The sequence below is a fragment of the Onychomys torridus genome, chromosome 23, assembly GCF_903995425.1.
Source record: "Onychomys torridus chromosome 23, mOncTor1.1, whole genome shotgun sequence".
Taxonomy (NCBI): Eukaryota; Metazoa; Chordata; class Mammalia; order Rodentia; family Cricetidae; genus Onychomys; species Onychomys torridus.
In genome coordinates, this window is record NC_050465.1 from 25712140 (window position 1) to 25736849 (window position 24710).

The window sequence follows — 24710 nt, forward strand, 5'->3', positions numbered from 1 at the left end:
GTTAAAAGGAGGTTTATTTTGTGGGGTAACTTACAAGTGAAGGAATAGGTAACAGGATCTGGGCGGTGTTCTCTGAAGAACTCTGCTCAGTCTACCTCCAGTGTCCAGGGTCCAGGAACCAAGAGATCCAGCCCATCCAGATCTCGGGTCTTCAGGGTCCTTTCTCGGCCCAGCCTTGTAGGCATGACAATTACTGAAGCCTCAAGGGGGGTTGGAACTTCCAGATCAAAGCTGGAATGGCTACCCACTACAGTGCCTCAGTGTGAAGCCCTCTACCTTATTTCTCAAGCAGAGGAAGGCAAGGTTTCCATGCTGAACAGATGTTACCAGGGTCTGAAGGGAACCCTAGGGTGCTGTTTTGAAGAAAATGGAAACTTGAGACTGGTCACCAGCAGTGACATCTTTGGGTCACATCCTTTCAGGTCCAGTCATACATGTTTCCTGTCTACTCTTAGTCTACCCTTGTGTTGCCGGAGCCCAGTTTCTCCTTCTCACTTCCATGGTCGTCAGGTCGAGGAAGCAGAGAGCTGAGAGCCGTAACAAAGCAAATCTCTGTTTGAAACATCGACACCTCCACATCACTGGAAGGCACACTATGAACAACGAACAACGAGGCACTGTTAAACAGCGGTTACCATCTCCAGGTGAAAGGTGTGCCTTTCTGGAGAGAGGGCTCAGCGGTTGAGAGCATTTGCTGCTCTTGCCAAAGACCAAGTTTCAGTTCCTTGCACTGACATGGCAGCCATCTATAACTCCAGTTCCAGGGGATCTGATGACCGCTTCTAGCCTCTGAGGGCACCAGGCACACGCATGTTGTATACATACACTCATGCAAGCAAAATATTCACACTCATTAAAATAAATAAATCTTTCAAAGAACTCACTGAACTAAGTACACATTTCTTGTAAGCTCTTTCCTCCTAGTACAGGCACCACTCTAGATTTAAATGAGCACTTACAAGTTTGTAGATGAATCTTAGAAGGTCTTATTAAATGAAAAAACATGGAGCCAGATGTAGAGGTGAAAACCTGAGAGATCAGGGGAACAGAGAAAGCCACAAGCTAACCTCACCTCACTGACATCTCAGTCTCCAAAGACAGCCACTTCCTGTATACCCACACCTATATGCCTTTCTATTCTGTTCTCTCATTGGCTCTCTCAGCCCAGCTACATCACTTCTTCTTCCTGCCCAGCTCTGTCACTTCCTGTCTATCTGTACAGACCTCTAGACCTCTATGGTTAGATTGTGCTGGGATTAAAGGCTTTGTTCCCCAGTGTGGCCTTGAACTCACAGAGATCCAGACAGATCCCTGCCTCCCAAGTGATAGGATTAAAGGCATGTGCTGTCATTGCCTGACTTCTATATAGTGGCTGGCTTTTTCCTCTGATCCTCAGATGAATTTTACTTGGGGGAACACAATACATCACCACATCAGTTCTTCCTGACACCAAAACCTTTCAATCACATTCATTTCTTAGTTATTTATTGCCACACTTGTTGTATGAGAGATTCCAAAGAATAAGGCTTTCCCTGGCCTCTCCCACCCAGGGAACAGTCCCTAATTCTGGTCCTGCTTTTGTGGTGGATTAACATGTGGCCTTAGACAAGTCACCTGACCCCTCAGAACTATTTCACACATAGAAGAAGGAGAATGTTGTCAGCCTCCATGATTTAATGAAGAGTAAATGAAAGAATTTGTAATGAAGACGTAGGGGCTATGGTGTGCTTAGTGGAACAATATGTGCTTGGCATGACCTTGGCATGTACAAGACCCTGGGTTAGTATAGGAAGAAAAAAAAGAGAAGAAAGGATAGTGAAACTCCTTATAAAATGGTCTGTAAAGGCTGGAGAGATGACTCAGTGGTTAAGAGTACTTGCTGCTTGTCTCAGTCAGGGTTTCTGTTGCTGTGAAGAGACACCATGACCACAGCAACTCTATAAAGGAAGAACATTTCATTGGGGTGGCTTACATTTTCAGAGGTTTAGTCCATTATCATCATGGTGCAACATGGTGCTGGAGAAGAAGCTGAGAGTCCTACATCTTGATTTGCAGGTGACAGGAAGTGGTCTAAGACACTGGGCATGACTTGAGCATATATGAGACCTCAAAGCCCACCTTCACAGCAACACATCTACTCCAACAAGGCCATGCCTCCTAATAGTGTGTTGTTTTAACATCAGCACAGTGGCTGCGCCTTAATCTACTGCTATCTCAGTCAGCAATTGCAATTCCATAGTTACCAGCCTGCTTCTAGCAGTGGCCTGGTCAACCAGGTCACAGCATGGCAAGAATTCTGTTCCCACAGACACTGGCCCTGTTGTCGCTGCTAAAGGTAGCTTTAACTAAATCTCTATCATTCTAATTATGAATGAGACTCAAGATTCAAAGGCTGGGCTGAAAACCTGTGAGCTCAGAGAGGCTGAGTAGCAACTAGCTAATCCTTTCTCCTTGCTGGCATCCAAGGAAGACCTGTACTTCCACTTTGCCAAACCAGAAAAATCTGTGTCGCTCCAAACCACACCCCACTACTCCCTGTGTCTCTCAGCCTCTCCCAGAGGCCTTCTGAGGCTCTATGAGTACTTTCTGTCAACTAGTTGCTAAGACAGCCTCCTGACCCAAGGTTAATTTTATTTAATTAATAAAAATGCAAACCCAGAGTTCATATTGTAATCGAATAGCCCCCAACAATAGTGCCACTCACTTTGGGGTAATTTTCTTTCAAACCACCACACTACTCTTGCAGCATCCACATCAGGTGACTCCCAACCACCTGTAACTCCAGCTTCAAGGGAATAAGTTCTGGCTTCTGGCTTCTTCTGGTATCAGCACACACACACACACACACACACACACACACACACACACACACACACATAAACATAAATCTTTAAATGTTTTGAACTCTGTAAATGTGCACTGCTGTAATGCCAAATATCTTTCTTTGCTCGTTCTACATTCTTCTGATGTGCAAATTGTGTGAGTGTTCTGTTATGTATCCGTGGATATTAATAGAAGCCAGTTGGGAGCTGTGATGGTTTGAGAGAGAGATTTCCGGTAGTTCCAGACATTTCAATACTTGTGTTTAGGCAGAAGCCCTATCAGCATTATAGACCCAAGGAGTCTGGGATGTTTAGGTGCAAGCCTGGGCCTCCCTCCCCTCCCCAAAGAAAGCCCGCCAAGGGTCAGCTCCTCCCCAAGCACTGCTCAAGACCACGCCTACAGGCTATTTAAGACCTCGCCACCAGACCTGCCTCTGCCTCCCTCAAGAGTCACCCAGGAGTTGCTTCGCTCTGTTTATTAAACCTGGATTTATTCATTCGGCTTGATCGGCCTACTGCCTCATTGGAGGAATGACTAGGGATCCAACTTATCAACTTGGTCTCAGATGGAGGGTTATGACATGTGGCCTTGTTGGAGGAAGGACATCACTTGGGGTGGGCTTTGAGGTTTCAGAGGCTCATGCTGGTCCCAGGGTGCTCTCGGCTTGCTGCTCCAGCTATCATGCATGCTTGTCGCCAGGCTTGCCCTCCATGATGGTGGTGGTGATGGACTCTTATCTCCCTGGAAGCTCAAAGAAATCCTTCCATAAGTTGCCTCAGTCATGGTGTTAGATCACAGTGATAGGAAAATAACTAATACAGGGGCTAAAAGATTATTTTTAATGTACGGCTGGGGTCAGGGTGTGCATGTTCCACACGGTGCTTAGACAATTGGGGGGCTGGTTTTCTCCTTTTCACAATATGAGTCCTGAGACTCAAACTCAGGTTGTTAGACTCGGTGGCAAGTGACCTTACTTACCCTCTGAGCCATCTAATTGGTCTCTGAAAGGACTCTTTTCTAATACAAAGTCATTTATAATATCTTTTTGCTCCCTGGATGTCAAAGCTTTGCTAGATACCTGGAAAGATTTGGATATTAGATTTTTTTTTTTTTTCCTGGAGAAATAAAGCCAAGAGGATATAAAGTTACCCTTGGGTCTTGCAGGGCCTCAATTCTAGGACCCACATCCCCACACCCAAACCTGAAGATGCTCAAGTCCCAAAACAAAATGGCTTTAATATTTGTGTATTTCCTATGTGGTTCTGTATACATTAAATCACTTCTATATTATATGTTGTAATATATAACCCAAGGAAATGCTATATAAATAGGCCCAACTACATAGTACATAGCAGGGGCAATGTAACATTATTTTACTATTTTTTAAAGATTGTTTATTTTATGTGTGTGGATGTATGTGTGTGCATCATGTGCATGCCTGGTAACCACAGAGGCCAGAAAAGGACATTGAATTCCCTAGGACTGGAATTACAGATGGTTGTGAGCTGCCATGTGGGTGCTGGGAATCAAACCAGGGTCTTCTGTAAGACCAACCCATGCTCTTAACCACCAAGCCATTGCTCCAGACCACTGGTTCTCAACCTGTGGGCCATGACCCTTGAAAGGGGTCACATATCAGATATTTACATTATGATTTATAACAGTAATAAAATTATAGTTATAAAGTAGCAATGAAAATAATTTTGTGGTTGAGGTCACCACAACCTAAAGAACTGTGTTAAGGGGTCGCAGCATTAGGAAGGTTGAGAACCAGTGCCCTAGGCCATGTAACACTAGTTTTTAATAAGTTCCTTGCTTGTTTTTGGAGAGAGAGTAGAACTGGAGCTTGTTATGCAGCTCAGGGCAGCCTCAAACTCATCCTTCTCCTGCTTTAGTCCCTGAGTGCAAGGATAAAAAGCATAGGTAACATCTGCCTTCAAATACTTTAAAAAATATATTATTATCTTAAGTATGTGTATGTGTCTGTGTATGTGAGTGTCCCCAGAGACCAGAGGACTCAGACCCCCTGGACCTGGAGTTACAGGTGGTTGTGAGCCTCCTGATGTGAGTGCTGGGGATTGAGCTCAGGTCCTCCAAAAGAGGAAGAGCAATATGTGCTCTTGAGCGAAGAGCCATCTCTCCACCCCCCAACCCCCCAATACTCTCAAACCCACAGTGGATGAGTTGAATGCATGGATGGTAGGATGGCTAATTTTACCAATTTGAATTATAAGCTTCCCAGGAGATTGGTGAGGCACACCAGAGAAATGAACTGAGGGTGGGAAGGCCCCTTAGCATGAGCAGTAAGCAGGATTCCATCCTATGTAGGGTGAATGGATGGAATCAAAACGGGGGTGGCGTGGGGGTGGGGGCGGGAAATAAAGTGATCAGAGAGGGCAAGATGGCTCAGTGAGCACCAGTTCTGTCCCAGAATCCACATGGTGGAAGAAGAGAACAGACACCCCCGCCCCCCCAAGTTATCCTCTAGCAAATTGTGCATTGCAGAGAAACAAGGAACAAGGTAAGGGAGGGGGCGGGGAAACAGCCCAGAGACGTTAATCCCAGTCTGAGGGCCCAAGGAGCGGAGACCCCCACATCATCAGGCAAGCGGAAAGCAAAGGGGGAAGGCAGAATCCTCCTTCTTACAGCTTTTGTGGCCTTCAGGCCTTAACCGGCCAGGCTGATCCCCAGCTGCCCTGGAGAGAGCAATCGGCTTTACCACCTGCACTGTTGAAATGCTAATTTCCCCAGAAGCACCCTTACACACCTACTCCAGGCACCCTGTGGCACACGAAGCTATCACAATCCTAAATGAGCTCTACCACTGGATGTGTCTGTATGAAAACTGGAACAGCTGAACCTGGGAGCGCTTGCATTTCCTTACTTTATCATGCATGACACTATCAGTGACCAGAAGAATTAGTGGTTCTGTGCCTCAGTTTCTTCATTTGTAAAATGAGCCTGCAACAGTGTTCATTTCATGGTGCTCCTATGAGTGTTAAACAAGCTATTTTAGAAAACAAAAAACAAAAACAAAAAACCAATTTTTTTTAAAAACAGTTAGGTCCTTGGAGGTGCAAATGGCACCATATAACAAACGTTAATCATTGCTGTCTGAATAGTCCCAGGATAGAGCTGGGGGAGACTTATGCCAGACTGCAGAAGACTTTCTGCTCTGAAGACTTGATGCAAAATTTTGTGCTTCACAACTGTACCCTGGGGTTACCCTATGGCCATTCTCTTCCCATTTCTCCTTACTGTTTCTTCAAGGAAACTTGTGCTTACTGGTCACTATTGCATTTCTACAAAACACTTGCATAGTTTTTTTTTTTTTTAATTTTAATATATATGTATATGTATATGTATATATATTAAGATTTATTTATTTATTATGTATACAGCCTATATGACTGTAGGCCAGAAGAGGGTTCCAGATCTCATTATAGATGGCTGTGAGCCACCATGTGGTTGGTGGGAATTCAACTCAGGACCTCTGGAAGAGCAGTCAGTGCTCTTCACCTCTGAGCCATCTCTCCAGCCCAAAGATATTTATTTTTGTATATGTGTGTCTGTGTATGTGCAGTTGCCTGGGTGTCTTAGTTAGGGATTTGATGGCTGTGAAGAGACACCATGATGACAACAACTCTGTTGCTGTTGCTGTTGTTTGCTTGTTGTGTTTTTTCCAGACAGGGTTTCTCTGTGTAGTTTTGCACCTTTCCTGGAACTAGCTCTGTAGCCCAGGCTGGCCTCCAGCTCACAGAGATCCACCTGCCTCTACCTCCCAAGTGCTGGGATTAAAGGCGTGTACCACCGCGCTCTTGGCAACTCTTATAAAGGAAAACATTTAATTGGGGCTGGCTTACAGTTTTAGAGGTTTAGTCTATTATCATCATGGCAGGAAACGTGGCAGCATGCAGGCAGACATGTCTGGAGAAGGAGCTGAGAGTTCTACATCTTGATCTGCAAGCAGCAGGAAGTAACTGTGACACTAGACCTGACTGAGGATCTGGGACCTCAAAGTCCTCTCCCACAGTGATAGACTTCCTTCCACAAGGCCACACCTACTCCACAAGGCCACACCTCTTAACAGAGCCACTCCCAATGGGCCAAGCATTCAAACACAAGAGTCTATTTAAACTACCACACGGGGCAGCCAGAAGCAGGTGTCTGATTCTCTGGAGCCAGGGTTACTGTGGGTTATGGGCCTGGCCACCTGGCATGGGTGCTGGAATTTGAACTCAAGTCCTTTGCAAGAGCAGTACATACTCTTACCCACTGAGCCATCTCTCCAGCCAAACATCTTTGTTTTTATTCACGTTCTTCTAATTTGTTTCTAGACTCCATGCCACCAGCGTGGCTTTCTTTGGAGTTCCCCTTGCCTTCACTAGATAGGGACAGAGGAATACAGGAAATTATTTTATAAACAATGATATCACTGAACAGTCAGTCACAAAGCGTGTGTGTGCATTCGATTGCTTTGCTGATATATGAAGCTTGTGATCTACTCCCCCTGCCCCCCCCAAGTTTTCTTCCTGGTTTCATCTAACCAGTTTATTTCTTCCTAATCCACAAAAACCTTCCTCCAAGCACCTAAACACATGTGGGTGTGAGTCAGAGGCAAACAGTAGAGATGCTGTGTCCTGGAGCTCATTCGTAAGCTGTAGACCCCAGAACACCAGCCTCTACTTCAGGCTTAGATGTGGAGAGCTGGCGCTCCGGTCGGTCGAATGATCTCAGGATTTTGGAGTGAGCAAAGGGCAAGGTTGCCGCCGGCGATTTCAGGTTGAACCTGTTTGGTGTCTTTTTGCTGCAGGGAGGCAACCACACACAGTCCAGCGTTTGCGTACTCTGTGCCAAGTTTCAGAGCTTTTGCGGTGAACTCGGAGAAACTGTCTCACTATCTAGACAGGGGCCGCTTTGTGAGCTAAATGGCTAGCACAGGATTCTGGCCAGTAAGGGAAACGTTCTCAGAAAATAAAACTACTCGCAAAGGCACCAGAGTCACAAACCAGCTCTGTAAAAACCCAACAAAGGATGCTAACTCTGCTACCAAAAGTTTTTCTTCCCCAGAACACAAGAGCCTGTAATGTATTCATCCTTAGATCTTGCTGCCTCCTCTGGTACCAGTGTGGGGAAACTTGTTTTCTTTCTTTTCTTTTTTCTTTCTTTCTTTCTTTCTTTCTTTCTTTCTTTCTTTCTTTCTTTCTTTCTTTCTTTCTTTCTTTCTTTCTTTCTTTTGCTTTCCAGCTTCTCAAATTCCCTCTTCTTTCCCCCTTTTAGCTTGACATTGTCCTCTGCCTACTTAAAATGCGCAGTGAGTTCACTTACTGCGTTATGTATGAAGACATTTTATCACACATGCCTTTGTTCCCTCTTGGTGTATTTTAGCCTCGTCTCATGTTATGAAAATCTTTTGAAAACAGAACTCCCTTTTCCATGTTTATTTGCATTTATTTTGTGCTGAATGCATTCCCATGCCATAAGTTTTTGTCTCCTCCGTGTCTTCTGGGATATCTTTTCTTTTTCTTCCTTTTTTTGTGTAGTCTCCTTCTCTGTTTCAGAGACAATGTGTTCCTTGTTTTGCAGTGAGGATCATCTCTGAAGCAGGCAGGGGAGCCTGTGGGCGGGTTAGCCTGACCCAGCTCTGTCATCACAGCAGCGAGGCACCACTGCAGCTTTGTTCCTCTGGGGATGCCCATCATCCAGAGCATCCGTGTCTACATCCTTAAGGTCAGCATTACTTTGCATTTTAAGCATGTAAAGTAAAAATTCAGCTTTTGGGCTGGCAGGATAGATGGCTCAGAAGGTGAAGGTGACTGCTGCCAAGCCTCATGGCCCAAGTTCGATTCCCACAACTCATATGGTGGGAAGAGAAAACCAACTCGGGCAAATTGTCCTCTGACCTCCATACATGCACATACACACACACACACACACACACACACACACACACACACACACACACAGTCGTAGACAAAGTGAGTCAGAAATAAATGTAATTAAAAAAAAAAAATCAGCATTCATTTTGGTCCACTGGCTCTGTGACCAGCCCTACTTGGCCCGGGGTACATGGCTCACACTGTTTCTGTAAGTGACATCTGTCAGGTCTTTGGTGACTTTTATGGTAGACACATCTTTGATGGCTTGGACACTTTTTTGTTGTTGTTGTTGTTGTTTTGTTTTGTTTTTCAAGACAGGGTTTCTCTGTGTAGCTTTGCACCTTTTTCCTGGAACTCACTTGGTAGCCCAGGTTGGCCTTGAACTCACAGAGATCCGCCTGGCTCTGCCTCCCAAGTGCTGGGATTAAAGGTGTGCGCCACCACTGCCTGGCTAGCTTGGACACTTTTATGAACAGAGAATGAACAAAAAGATTTGATCCTCTAAATGTGCCTGGTTTTGTTGGCTTTTCTCAGCCGAGAGAGCAGTGAACCATTTTTCCCAGGTCACCCCAGGCTGCTTACAGGAGAACTGAGAACACAACCCTTAGTGGTTATTGAATATTTCAAGTTAGGTCCTGCTACCACTTAGCCACTACCTCCTTTCATCTCTGGATTGTTCCTCTCCCACACCGCCTGTGATTAAAATGTCAGCGGCTGCCAGCTACTAATAGATTAAAAACTGTGCATTTAGGAGTGTCTACGTTCAAGGCTAGGCTAGTCACCTTTATGAATACTCACGCCATTTAGGGAAGTCTGCCCTCCTGCCTCCACCACAGTCAGAACAGGTGTAGCTACCTGATCTAGGACAAGCCAGAGATGCTGATATGAACCAGCAGTGGACAAAGATAAGCTGTGTCAAACTGAGAAATTGCACACGAGGCACTTACCCAGGAAAGGCAAAAATAGGTATAAATAAAAGCCTTGAGTGAGATGACATCATTGCAGAAAAAACTGGAGATTTGCCCTCCTAGATGGGCTCTCCCACTAGGTTTAGACTCACGCCATGTTAATTGAGCTAAACTTGACAACTAAAATTTGTGTATATTTAAGGTGTATAATGTTTTGATAGACACATACATCATGAAATTATGCCAGTTAACATAGCTGTCATCTCACACTGTTTCCAACTGTGTGTTTGTCTTTGTGTACACTGACTTACTCTCTGGGTGTGGTGGAGCAAGCCTTTAATCCTAGCACTCAAGGCAGGGGCAGGCAGAGTGCTGTAAATTTAAGGCCAATTTAGTCTACATCTTGAGTTCCAGGACATCTAGGGCTATGTAGAGAGATCCTATCTAAAAAAAAAGGTTCACTATAGTAGATGGCGCAACAGTCCCTATGGCTTATAGCTCACATCTCCCTATAGCTTCCAGCCCCAGGACTAGGGCTCAGAGGGCACCTGTACTTAACATATGCACATTCACAGATACACACATTCAAATAATTAAAAATAAAATAACCGTGACTGGGGACACTGATTAAGGGTTAAGAGCACTTGCTACTCTGTCAGAGAACCCACGTTCTGTTCTCAGGGCCCATTTTTGGTGGCTCACAATCATCTGTAACTCTAGCTCCAGGGGATCTGACACCCTATTCTGGACACATACACAGACATAAAGACATGTGCACGCCTGTGCGCACATGCAGATAAAATAAATATTTAAAAATAAAATAATCTTTATAAAAAAGATTTACTCTCCTAGCGAATCAAGAACATTTGGGATGGACACCTTCCCACTGTGTGCTAGTCATGGTACTATACATTGGATCTCCAGAATCTATTCATTTCATAATGAACGTAGTAGTACTTTCTCACTGGGACTACCAGTCTGCAAATAATGACATGGAGACTTATTATTAACTATGAAAGCTTGGCCTTTACCTTCCGTTTGTTTCCAACTAGCTCTTATACTTTAACCCATATTTTTAATCTACATTCTGCCATGTGGCTCGATACCTCATCTCCATACTGCTTGTCCTGTTTCCCCTACATCTTGACAGCATCTCCTCACCTCTCTTCTTCCCAGAGTCCTCTCTCTCCCTGGAAGTCCCACCTATTCTCTCCTGCCTAGCTATTGGACGTTCAGCTCTTTATTACCCCAATATCAGCAATCCATCTTCACACAATATACAAATACCCCCACAACATCTGAAAGCTCATACCCCTTGACCTGCATCTCCCCACTTCACCAAACTCCAGGTCCTGGAAACCACCACTTAATTCCCCGTTATGAGTTCCACTCTGCTGTTGTCCACATATAAATGAAACCATGCAGCACTTCTGACCCTGGCTTCTGCCACGTACAGGTTCACTCACGCCACCGGGACTTCCAAGTGTTGCATGTAGGCAGCACACTTTTGTCCATTCACCTGTGGACACACACACAGGTTGTTTCCTGTACTTGTGGTGTGGTGAGAAATGCTGCTGTGAATGAGTACAGGTGTTACTGGTTTTTGTTTGCTTGTTTTTACTCTTTTGCTCTTTTTGGCTCCTTTGGGGGGCCCGCCACCCAGCTCCCAAATAAATCACACACAGAGGCTTGTTCTTAATTGTAAATGCTTGGCCTTAGCTTGGCTTGTTTCTTGACAGCTTTTCTTAACATTGAATTATCCCGTCTACCTTTTGTCTCTGGGCTTTTTCCTTTTCTTACTTCTGCAATCTCACTTTCACTCTTACTCCGTGGCTGGCTGTGTGGCTGTGTGGCTGTGTGGCTGGGTGGCTGGGTGGCTGGGTGGCTGTGTGGCTGGGTGGCTGGGTGGCTGGGTGGCTGGGTGGCTGGGTGGCTGTGTGGCTGGGTGGCTGTGTGGCTGGGTGGCTGTGTGGCTGGGTGGCTGTGTGGCTGTGTGGCTGTGTGGCTGTGTGGCTGTGTGGCTGGGTGGCTGTGTGGCTGGGTGGCTGTGTGGCTGGGTGGCTGTGTGGCTGTGTGGCTGTGTGGCTGGGTGGCTGTGTGGCTGGGTGGCTGGGTGGCTGTGTGGCTGTGTGGCTGTGTGGCTGTGTGGCTGGGTGGCTGTGTGGCTGTGTGGCTGTGTGGCTGTGTGGCTGGGTGGCTGTGTGGCTGTGTGGCTGTGTGGCTGTGTGGCTGTGTGGCTGGGTGGCTGTGTGGCTGGGTGGCTGTGTGGCTGGGTGGCTGTGTGGCTGGGTGGCTGGGTGGCTGGGTGGCTGTGTGGCTGTGTGGCTGTGTGGCTGTGTGGCTGTGTGGCTGGGTGGCTGGGTGGCTGTGTGGCTGGGTGGCTGTGTGGCTGTGTGGCTGGGTGGCTGTGTGGCTGGGTGGCTGGGTGGCTGTGTGGCTGTGTGGCTGTGTGGCTGTGTGGCTGTGTGGCTGGGTGACTGTGTGGCTGGGTGGCTGGGTGACTGTGTGGCTGGGTGGCTGGGTGACTGTGTGACTGTGTGGCTGAGTGGCTGGGTGACTGTGTGGCTGTGTGGCTGGGTGGCTGTGTGGCTGGGTGGCTGTGTGGCTGGGTGGCTGTGTGGCTGTGTGGCTGGGTGGCTGGGTGGCTGTGTGGCTGTGTGGCTGGGTGGCTGGGTGGCTGGGTGGCTGTGTGGCTGGGTGGCTGGGTGGCTGGGTGGCTGGGTGACTGGATGGCTGTGTGGCTGGGTGGCTGGGTGGCTGGGTGGCCAGCCCCTTCTTTTCTTGCTCCTTAATCTCTCTCACTTCTCCTCCTCCTCCTCCTCCCAGATTTCTCCTCCTATTTATTCTCTCTGCCTGTCAGCCTCACCTATTTCTCTCTCCTGCCTCCATATTGGCCGTTCAGCTCTTTGTTAGACCATCAGGTGTTTTAGACAGGCACAGTAACACAGCTTCACAGAGTTCAACAAATGCAGCCTGAAAGAATGCAACACATCTCTGGATCATTAAACAAATGTTCCACAGCGTAAACAAATATAACACACGTTATAATAGTCTTCAACAAGGTGTCTCTTTGAGACACCTTAATCTTTCCTGGACTGATCTTTAATTCTTTTAAATCTTCTTTCTGGGACTGGAAGCAGACTGATGAGAGCTGCCATGTGGGTGCTGGGGCTCGAACTTGAGTCCTCTGGAAGAGCAGTGAGTGTTCTTAAATTGAAGATAATCATACTTACCTCAGCGTTTTAGAAGGATTCAAGATATTATACCTAACCTAAGTGTATGCAACCTAATAGAACTTTATTTTGTATTATAATTATTATTTTTAGACCACGGTCCCAGGCAGGCTGGCTTTAAACTCACAATATAACCAAGGATGACCTTGAATTTCTTTATAAAAAGACATTTAAAAGATTATTTTAATTATGTTTATGTGTCTGTGTGTGGGTATGTGCATGTGAGAACGGTGTCTGAGGAAGCCAGAGAAAATCAGATCCTCTGGAGCTGGCTTTACAGACAGTTGTGATCCTCCTTGTTGTGGGTGTTGGGAACTGAACTTGAGTCCTCTGCAGGAGCAGTACTCGATCCCAACTGCTGAGCCATCTTTCTAGCCTCCTTGGATTATGGGCACTGGGGATGGAGCCTGGGCCTCCAAGCAAACCAGGCAAGCGCACCCCAACTGAGCCACATCCCAGACCTTTATGTCTTTTTCAAATGGAAATAAAGGAAGTATAACCTTTGAAAATCACCACTTACAATAAAGAATGGAGTGCATGGAGGAAATAAAAGATCCATGCAACACAAAATCAGATTTTAAGCCGATTCTGTCTGTCGAAGTACTCGTGATTATGCTTAGTACTCAGCACTGTGCCTGGCAGACCCCCAGCACTCATGTCACTTTGCTTCCTCCAAAGCATGACATTCCCCTGACCCCAGCACCACTCGGTTACCCAGCATTCCCCTGACCCCAGCACCACTCGGTTACCCAGCATTCCCCTGACCCCAGCACCACTCGGTTACCCAGCATTCCCCTGACCCCAGCACCACTCGGTTACCCAGCATTCCCCTGACCCCAGCACCACTCATTGCCCAGTTGACTGAGCACTTTGACACATCCAATTGCCCTGTTCTGTTGTAATTCACCGAGCCCTTGAGTGTGAAATCACAGCAGCCATGATTTCATTTGGAAAGCCTGGGATTTATGAGGTAATTTTCCCTTTAGTCTTTCCCCCTATTCTTATTTACTCTCACTGGCTTTTCAGTTTCCACCATGGCTCACAGGCAAGCAAAATAAAAACAAGCCGAAGGCTTTTCATGAAGTAACTTGTAGCTGTTGCTCCTTTCTAATCACTAAGGGGAAAAAGATAACAAAAAGCCAGGCCACAAGACAGTCTCATCTTTTCACAGCATTTCCATCCTGATAGATATTTGAAGTGTAAAGGTCCTTCAACTAAGCCTCAACCACAGGCAGGATGAGCCAGAGGAGGGCAGGGATACTGCCAGGGCACATTTCCATCCCAAAGAGTGTGAGGTGTGGGCAGCTGGGGCCTTTGTCTTCTCAACAAAGCCTCCCTCTTCGCACCAGAGAACTGGTCTTCCCAGATCCTGAACGACCCCATGGGACTGGCTACACAATCCGCCCCATCCAATCATGCCAACCCAGCCATGTTTACACAGTGCAGCCGGGCATTGTCCCAAGCAAGTCCAATCACATTTCTTCCAAGAGATTTGCCATGTGCCACACTGGGAAAGCTGGGGAGGGTCTCACTCTCGAAACATGAATCACAGGCTATTTATATGACCAGGGCGAACACGCAAAGAGAAACAGAGACAAATAAACCTGAGAGGAAGAGTGGGAAATACAATCTTGATGACATCATTTAAGCACCTGAATTCATCTGTGACTAAAGCCTTTGTTTGGTTAAGCAGATTGGACAGGCAGAAACTGGGTTCTGAGATCCCCACCCCCACCACATCCCCAGCTCCAGGCTTAGAGAGTGTGAGAGTATTTTGTTTTATTATTTAAAAGATTTATATTTAGGTGTGTGTGTGTGTGTGTGTGTGTGTGTGTGTGTGTTTCCTGAAGGCCAGAGGGGTCAGATTCACCCTGGAGCAGAGTTACTGATGGTACAAGCAGCTATGAGCAACCCCACATGGGGGCTGGGAACTGAACTGGGTCTTCCACAAGAGTAGTGTATGCTCTTAACTACTGAGACTTTTCTGCAGTCCCATGGGGTCTTAGGGTTTTTATGACTGTGAAGAGACACCATGGCCTTGGCAGCTCTTATAAGGAAACATTTAAGTGGCTCACTTACAGTTTCAGAGGCTCAGTCCTTTATCATCATGGCAGGGAGCCTGGTGGCATTCAGGCAGACCTGGTGCTGGAGGAGTAGCTGAGAGTCCTACATCTTACAGGCAACAGTAGGTCAGCTGAAGCAAAAGAGACCTCAAAGCCTGCCCCCACAGTGACACTGTTCCTCCAACAAGGCCATTCCTACTCCAACAAAGCTACACCTCCTAATAGTGCCTCTTCTTTAGGGGACCATTTTCTTTCAAACCACCACACATAGTATAAAGGTTGAAGGAAAGGAAACTTACTTCTTGATATACAAGGAGAATTTGGACAGCAGTGACCATTCATAATGAAGAGGATGGAGAGCAGAGTAGGAAGAGTGGCCCAGAGAGAGAAGGAGGGGAGGGAGGGGGCAGAGTAGAACGCCACAAACCCTCACATCTTAAGTAAATTGAAGTTAAACAAAAAAATCACCAAATATTTGTGTAGTCGACTACTTAAGGTGTGTTACTTTTGTTTATGTTGTGTAATACACCTGATGGTCTAATAAAGAACTAGCCAATAGCAAGGCAGGAGAAAGGCTAGGCAGGGCTGGCAGGCAGAGAGAATATATAGAGGGAAGAAAAGCTATGGAGGGGCGAAGATGGAGCAGCCAGAGGAGGAGGACTCCGGGGGCCAGCCACCCGGCCACACAGCAAGCCACGGAGTAAGAGTAAGCTTTACAGAAGTTAGAGAACAGGAAAAGCCCAGATGCAAAAGATAGATGGGTTAATTTAGGTTAAGAAAAGCTGGCTAGAAACTAAGCCAAGCTAAGGCCGGGCATTCATAAGTAATAATAAGCCTTCATGTGTGATTTATTCGGGAGCTGGGTGGCTGGCCCCCTAAAAAAGACCAAAGACCAACCAACAATATATTCGCCAGTTGGCTTCTTGGTAAAACTATTTTTTAAAAAAAGATTTATTTATTATGTATACAGAAGAGGGTGCCAGATCTCATTACAGATGGTCGTACCATGTGGGTGCTGGGAATTGAACTCAGGGCCTCTGGAAGAGCAATTGGTGCTCTGAACCTCTGAGCCATCTCTCCAGCCCAGTAAAACCAAATTTTTAAAGAAAGATTTATTTTATGTGTATGAGTGTTGGCCTGCCTGTATATCTGTGCATTATGTGCACACAGTGCCCACAGATGCCTAAAGAGGGCATCAGATCTCCAGAGCTGGAGTTAGGGACAGCTGTGGGATGTCTAATGTGGGTGTAGGGAACCAGCCCAGGTTCTCTGGAAGAGCAACAAGAGCTTTAAACGCCTGAGCCCTCTATCTAAACTCAATAAAACCAATTTTTAAACAAGTGGAAACAAGGCAGGCTTAATTAAAATTTTGCCTGTCTTTGGTCTTTCATGGGTCCTGGAATAGACCTCCTTAAGATAACTGGTTAAGGGGGCTAGAGAGATGGCTCAGCAGTTAAAAGCACCGACTGTTCTTCCAAAGGACCTAGGTTCAATTCCTAGCACCCACATGGCAGCTCACAACTGTCTGTAACTCCAGTTACAGGGGACCCAACACCCATGGCAAAACACCAATGCACATAAAAACAAACAAACAAATAAATAAATAAAGGATCCTGAAAATCAATATTGGTTATTGATTGTCAAACTGATAATGTCTAGAACCACCCAAGGGACAAGTCTCTGGGTTATATCACTCACGGTTTCTTAAATTAAAAAAAAAAAAAACATTTATTTGTTTGTTTGTATGTGTATTGTCCTGCCCTGATGCCACAATGCAAATATTTAGGTCAAGAGTCGGTTCTCGTCTTCCAACATGCAGGTTTTGGGGTAGACTGAGACATCAGGCTTCATGGCAAGTTCCATTACCCACTGAACCATTTCATCAGCTCCAGCATTTCAAGATTAGGTTAACTGATGTGGGAATATCCACTCCGACTGGCAGCAGCAACCATGTACTTGGTCCCTCACTGAATAAAAAGAAGAGGGAGCTGAGTGGAGTGGACACACCTCTGACCCCGGCACTCATGACACAGAAGCCAGTGTGAGCTACATCCTCACTCCAGATGAGCCAGGGCTACATATAAGACCCTGTCTTTTTTTTTTTTAATCAATTGGAGGGGTTATAATAAAAATCAACAGCACATATTTTTTTTTCATTTCCCCCACCCCCTACAGCACATATTTTATTCAATCAAACATAGGGATAAATAGTTATTGTTGTATCTGTTGTCTATTACTTCTCAATAATGTGATTTTAATGATGTCTGCAAGAGAGTATTTGGGTGCCTGGAGAGATGGGTCCAGTTCCCGGTACCCACACGTTTACAACAGGTCATCCTCCCAGTTCTAAGGGGTGAGGTCCTCTAGCTTCAGGAAAACCCATTTGGTCCTCTGTTGGCTTCAGCAGGTATCAGACATGCACATGATGCACATATGTACTCCTAGGCAAAGCACCCATACACAATGTAGCAGTTTGAATGTAGTTTGTTTATGACCCCCATAATCTCATAGGAGTGGCACTATTAAGAAGTATGGCTTTGTTGGAGTGGGTATGGTCTTGTTGGAGGAAGTGTCACTGTGGGGGCAGGTTTTGAGGTTTCCTATGCTCAGGATACCTCCCAGTGTCTCAGTCAACTTCCTGTTGCCTGCAAGATGTAGAACGCTCAGTTCAAGCGCGACATCTGCCTGCACACCGCCATGCTCCCCATCTTGATGATAATGGACTGAACCTCTGAAACTGTAAGTGAGCCCCCTCAATTAAATATTTTTTCTTATAAGAGTTCCTCTGGTCATGGTGTCTCTTCACAGCAATAAAAACCTCTAAGACACACATAAAATAAAAATAAACTACTACTAATACAACTAAAAGCCAGGTGTGATGGCATATACAAACCGTTAATCCTAGCACTCTGAAGGTAGAGGCAGGTGAGTCTCTCTGAGTTCAGGGCCAGTGTGGTCTACATAGTGAGTTCTAGGACAACCAAATATACATACTGTGACCCTGTCTCAAAAAACAAACAGAAAAATTGTATTATTTCATGGTATGAAACTACTTGGTCAGTAATACACTGAGATAAAAGTTCTAGGACACCCCTATAAAAAGTCCAAGGCTTTGGAGCTGGATGATGACAGTGGATACATTCCTACTATGGTTTGCATGTGGGTAGTGTTTGATGTTCTAGGATGGTCATTGGAAGACGCTGTGAACTTCTAGGGTGGGGCCTAGTGGGAGGTCTTTAGGAGATTGAAAGAATATCACTGAAGGGGGTTGTGGGACCTCATTCTCTCTCTCTCTCTCTCTCTCTCTCTCTCTCTCTCTCTCTCTCTCTCTCTCTCTCTCTGCTGCCCTGCCATTAGCCATCCTCACCAAAGGCCCAAAGCGGTGGGCTCACCCAATCTTAAACCTGGATCTCAAAAACTATGAGACAAACATGCCCATTGTTATTTCATAAGTAGCTGTACTAGCTCCCCCTCACCCCGAAAAAATAATCAAAACAAACAGAAAAAAAAAAAAAAAAGAGCCGGGCAGTGGTGGCGCACGCCTTTAATCCTAGCACTCGAGAGTCAGAGGCAGGCGGATCTCTGTGAGTTCTAGGCCAGCCTGGGCTACAGAGTGAGTTCCTGTACAGAGTGAGGACAGGACAGGCTCCAAAGCTACACAGAGAAACCTTGTCTCGAAAACAAACAAACAAACAAACAAACAAACAAAAAAACCCAGAGTATCATTGTATACCCATGGCTGCATGTCTGGGCTCAATCTCACCATGATCAGAGATCTACCTGCCTCCATCTCCTGAGTACTTCGGTTAAAGACATGCACACCACAACTGGCCTTTAGTTACTTTCTGGACTCTGTAACAAAATACCTGACAGCAAACAATTTAAGGATTGAAGGGTTTATTTTGGTGTATATTTTATAAGTGGGTACACCACATCATGGCGGGAAGGTATCTTGACAGGAGTCGCATTGTGTTAGAAATCAAAAAGTAAACAGAACGTGGGCAAGACTATTAAGTCTCAAGTCCCCCCCCCCCCCCCCAGTAATCCATTTCCTCCAGGACGGTTCTTCCTCCCAAAGATTCCATAGCCTTCCCAAAAGAACACCACTACCTGGGTATCATAGTTCTCTTTCTTCAAGGTTCCATTGATAAAAGATTCAAAATTTAAAAAAAAAAAAAAAAAAATCGAACAAACTAAAAAACCCAAGACAATGAAAGGGCGAGAGTAGAGCAGAGCCAGGAAAGCAAGCTGAGCCAAGGATGAATGTGATGCTGGAGGATACAGGAGCCTTTTCAGGACCACAAAGATGGCCAATAGCAGACATGCAGCCTTCCCAGGGATGCGCTCTCTAGACCCAGCCTGGGAGAGCAGTCTGGCAGTTTCTGCTTACTTCTCTGGGGACACTGGAAACTCAGCTGCCATGCTGTGAAAAGCACAAGCCACGTGGACAGGCCAAATGCGTGTCCAGCCAACAACCCTGCTGAGCTGCCAGCTGCCAGCCTCTGTCCCTGCCAGCCATGGGAAGGAGCTACTGAAACGGCCCGGCCCAGCCTCATGCCCAGATGAACACAGCCACAGCCCACATCACACGCAGCTAAAAACCGGCCCAACAGACCCAGTAAACACATAGAATCATTGGCAATATAAAATGGGTGTTGCTTTTGACCACCAAATTTAGGACTGTTAAATAACAATAAATAACCAGAGCAAGGTCCAAGGGGCAACCAAAGCTAATGAAAGATTCTCTTTTGAGCCTTTCCTTCTTCTCAACAACCTTCCCCCATCCTCGTCTAAGGAGATTTTGTAAGTATTTTCTACAGTTTTTTAATTTTTTGAGAAAGGAGCTCATGTAGCTCAGGATAGCCTTCAAAAAAAAAAAATAGCCTTCACTATGCAGCAAGGGCTTTGAACTTGAAATCTTATCTCTATTTCCTGAGTGCTGAGATTACATGTGTGCATTACCACACCATTTTATTCAGTGCTGGGGATTGAAGCCAGGCCCTGGTGTATGCTAGACAAGCATGCTACCAGCTGAGCCACACCCCAACCCTGATGCTTGATTTCTATTCCTTGCCTAGAGAGGAGATGGGGGAGGAATTTCCTGATATGAGGAATTACAAAAATTTAACTTGGTATGAGGATTTTTTTTTCTATAAAAGGAAAAGGGCAATTGAAAAAAGTCTAAACAAGGGCTGGGGGTACAGTGGTAGTTACTCACCTATCACATGTGATACCAGGTTCAGCTGCCAGCACCACCAAATCAATAATATTAAGTTAATATTTTATGTTTTTAATAAAAAAAAAAAAAACAGTGGCAGGTTTGGAATAAGTCCATAAAAACAAATAAGCAAGAAAAGGCATTGTATTGGTTACTTTCTGTTGCTGTGATAAACACCATAGCCAAGGCAACTTAAAGAAGGGTTTATTTGGGGCTTATGGTTCCAGAGGGAGAAGTCTGTCACTGTCCTGACTGGTAGCTAGGAAGCATGTAGCTATACATGGTCACTGGAACTGGAAGTTGAGAGTTGAGGCTCACATCTTGAACTACACATATGAAGCAGAAGGTATTCTTGAATATTATTTTAAGGTGTGTTAATTTTGTTTATGTTGCATTTGTCTAACTCCATGAAGCTGTGATACTTTGCCTGTCTAGAACACCTGATGGTCTAATAAAGAGCTGAACGGCCAATAGGTAGGCAGGAGAGAGAAATAGGCAGGGCTGGCAGGCAAAGAGAATAAATAGGAAGAGAAACCTGGGAGGAGAAAGAGGAAGAAAGAGGAAGGGAACAAGGAGAGGAGGATGCTAGGGGCCACCCAGCCACCCAGCCAGACACGGAGTAAGAGTGAAAGTAAGATTTATGTAAGTAAAAGAAAGAGAAAAGCTCAGAGGCAAAAGGTAGAAGGGATAATTTAAAGTTAAGAAAAGCTGGCAAGAAACAAGCCAAGCTAAAGCCAGGCCTTTATAATTAAGAATAAGCTTCCATGTGTGATTTATTTGGGAGCTGGGTGGCAGACACCCCCCCCCCAAGAGTAGAAATAACCAACAACAATTTGGTGTTCCAACATGGGGTAGAGCAAAAGAAAATCTAACAACAAGAAGGGCTAATAGGGAGTGCATATGGTTCTTGACTCCTCAAAGTTTGCCCCTAGGGACATACTTCCTCCAACCAAACATACCCAAACGGGACCACCATCGGGGGACTAATGTCAAATGCCCGAGACTATGGGGGACGTTTTCATTCAAACTACACAGGCATCTATGGGACTAAAGGTGTTGAGACCATTTCTTCTGAAGAGGGAAAGGGCCTTTGTGGCATAGAATTCCATTTTCCCTGCAAGCCCCTTTCTAAGTCTCCAGCAAATAGTATGGACACAGTAACCTACTAAAAAATGTTTTGTTTAAAACATCCAGGAATAATTCAATGTCAAAGCACAAAATACTTAATCATAATTATGGAGTGTCAATTAAATGTTTAAAATGTTAATGCAAATTAGTTAAGAGGTAAGGGAGACACAGACACATAATTGGAAACTGTTCACTACAGCCACCAGAAAAACCAGAACTCATAAAAGTCTTAAAATTTGTTCCTGGAAATTGAGGCTGAGGGCAGGAATAATTCAGACAACTTGTCTTTTAAATTTTAGGTCCCCCCCCCCACCTCTGAGACAGGGTTTCTCTGTGTGGCTCTGGCGGTCCTGGAACTCACTCTGTAGACCAGGCTGGCCTCAAACTCACAGAGATCTGCTGGTCCCTGCCTCCAAGTGCTGGGATTAAAGTCCACCACTGTCCAGCTAGAACTGTTCCTTATTTTATTAAAACTTTGTAGGAAGAGCCAGGCAGTGGTGGCACACACCTTTAATACAGGACTTGTGAGGCAGAGGCAGACAGATCTCTGAGTTCGAAGTCAGCCTGGTCTACAGAGTGAGTTCCAGGAAAAAATTTTGTAGAAGTTTACACAAAAAATAAAGGAAAAAATACAACAAAGGGCTAACACTTCAACAATCAGCAATGGAGAATTTTCCCATTCATCTTTTTGTTTGTTTGTTTGTTTCTTTCTTTCTTTCTTTCTTTGTTTTTCGAGATAGGGTTTTTCTGTAGCTTTGGAGCCCGTCCTGGACTAGTGCTGTAGACCGGGCTGGCCTCGAACTCACAGAGATCCACCTGCCTATGCCTCCCGAGTGCTGGGATTACAGGCATGCGCCACCACCGCCTGGCTCCATTCATCTTATTTTGATTTTTATCAGTTCCATGTATATGTGTATATATATTCTCCAGTGTTTCATTTGAAGGCACAGTGTAGAGGCCTCTGGCCTCAACCTTTGAAGGAGAAAATTCTGAGAATGAGTCACAACTAAACCAACAATCCTCTACTTAATTTCAGGTCCTCAGGGCAAGATGTTTCCTTGGTAGCTGTGGATACCCAGAGCTACCAGCAGGAGTGGAAGCTGACAACACAGCCCGGCTTTGTCATCAGGAGAGAGCAAATCCCCATCTGACTGGCTGCCAGTTTCAGAACACCAGAGGTGCACTGCCATGTGCCATGAGGGTGAAGCCACAATGGGCATGGCGAGGCAGAAGCACAGTCCCTGGGCTCTTTGGAATACGAAGTCAGAAGGAGGATTTAGTTCTGTTTTTCACCTGTCACACCTACATCCGATATTTACTCCATGAGTAAAGTACTTGCTGTCTTCAAGTTGTTCTCTCTCTCTCTCTCTCTCTCTCTCTCTCTCTCTGTGTGTGTGTGTGTGTGTGTGTCTGTCTCTGTCTCTCTCTTGAGACATAACCCTGGCCGTCCTGGAACTTACTATGTAGCCCAGGCTGGCCTTGAACTCACAGAGATCTGCCTGCCTCTCTGCCTCCCGAGTGCTGGGATTAAAAGATGTGCACCACTATGACCCAAAAATGTTCTTTTTCTTTCTTAATTTCAATGGTTACAACAATGATAAAGCTGGGTAGGGGGATGAGTTTGTGAGAACATCACATCTCTTCCATGAATAGCAGGCTCACTGAACTTCCACCTCTGTCAATTCATGAAGGTTAATAACAGTTTATATGTTACTTTCTTCACTGTTTCCCTGAACAATAGGACTCAATTTGTAATCTGTGTGTGTAAGTATATAGCTATGCATGAAGAAAACAGTTGCAGGAAGTTACTACTAGAATCTGGATGTTTTGCTTACATGCAATTTAACTTAATGCTCACGTGCATTTGTAGTTAAAATGCTAAATTCTGGTTATTTAGACTTTGACATCTCAGGTGCTAGAGAAATAATTTAACAGAACACTAGCTGCTCTTCAGGAGGACCCAGACTCAGTTCCCAGCACTCACAACTGCCTGTATCTCCAATTCCAAGGGATCCAGTGTTCTCTTCTGGCCTCACCATGCATCAGGTCTGTATTTGGCACATGAATGTGCATGCAGGCAAAACATCCATACACATTAAAAAGGTTAGAATTTAAAATCTCATTACTGATTTCTGTCTTGAGGCATTATAGTCAGAGAATGTGCTCTATATAATTTAAATATTGTCATTATTTCCCAGCCTGGGCTAGTTCACTCCTTCTTAGGCAGTCTGGCGTCTTATCACTATTTTCTATTGACATTGGGGATAATGTGCGTTCTGCCTTGTAAATTGGTTTGTTAGATTATTATAACCTCCACAGCCCGTTTTATTTGTTACCTCTGTCTTTTGTAAAAGATAGAATGAGAAAGGTAAATGTCATTAAAGTGTGGTGCACAGTTTATTTCTGTTTCTTTGGCTTTTATGTTTCCCAGGTACACGAAGTGTAATCTTTATTAACCCAATTAACCCTGCTTCCTTTCAGAAGCAGGTTGGTTTGTGGCAAAGCTTTTTTTTTTTTTTTCCTGGAGCTGAGGACCGAACCCAGGGCCTTTCGCTTGAAATCCCCAACCGTATGGCAAAGCTTTTAATTAAATTTTTTTGGGATTATTTCTGCTTCCCAACCTGTCCATGTACCTTTCTTCCTTCTCCCCCCCCCCCCCTTTTTTTTTTTGGCGAGGAGATTCTGTGACCCAGATTGGCCTTGAACTTGCTATATAGCTGAGGCTGGCCTTGAAATCCTGATTCTCATTCCTCTGCTTCCATTTAAGATTAATTAAAAAATAAATATTCACCTGTACCTGTTTAAGGCATTGGCCCTGATTTTATTACATTAACAATAACATAAGAATACATTAATAATGTAATGTTATGTTGTCTTAGTTAGGGTTTCTACTGCTGTGATGAAACCCACCATGACCAAAGAGCAAGTTGGGGAGGAAAGGCTGACACTTCAGCACTGCTATTCACCCCTGAAGGAAGTCAGGACAGGAACTCAAAGCAGGGCTGTAATCAGAAGAGGTGCTTTTTGTCTTGTCTGCCCGATCTCAAATAAACACACAAACTCTGATATTAATTACAGGATGCTTGGCTGATGGCTTAGGCTTATTACTAACTAGCTCTTACATTTAAATTAATAAAAATGGGTTAATCTATGTATTGCCATGTGGTCTATGGCTTTACTGCTCCTCTGGCATCTTGTTTCTTGGGCAGCTGGCTCGAGTCTCTCTTGACTCCACCCCTCTTCCTCCGAGTTCTTAGTTTGACTGTTAAGCCTAACCTTATACCGCCTTGCCATAGGCTAAAACAGCTTTATTTTCAACCAATGAGAGCACTACATATTCACAGTGTACAGAAGGATCATCCCACAGCACAGGGCAGGATCCTGGAGGCAGGAGCTGATGCAGAGATCATGGAGGGGTGCTGCTTCCTGGCTTGCTTCCCCTGGCTTGCTCAGGCCAC

General features: G+C 45.2%; 1 long non-coding RNA gene across 1 annotated transcript in view; it reads left to right on the forward strand.

Annotated features, from left to right (window-relative positions):
• LOC118573325 overlaps nt 1-22623 on the forward strand; it is a 61426-nt gene extending 38803 nt beyond the window's left edge. The window contains exons 3-4 of the long non-coding RNA XR_004943611.1: nt 8410-8553; nt 22289-22623. This is a non-coding gene — a long non-coding RNA (uncharacterized LOC118573325). The remainder of the gene's footprint in view (nt 1-8409; nt 8554-22288) is intronic.
• Nucleotides 22624-24710: the final 2087 nt, after the last annotated feature.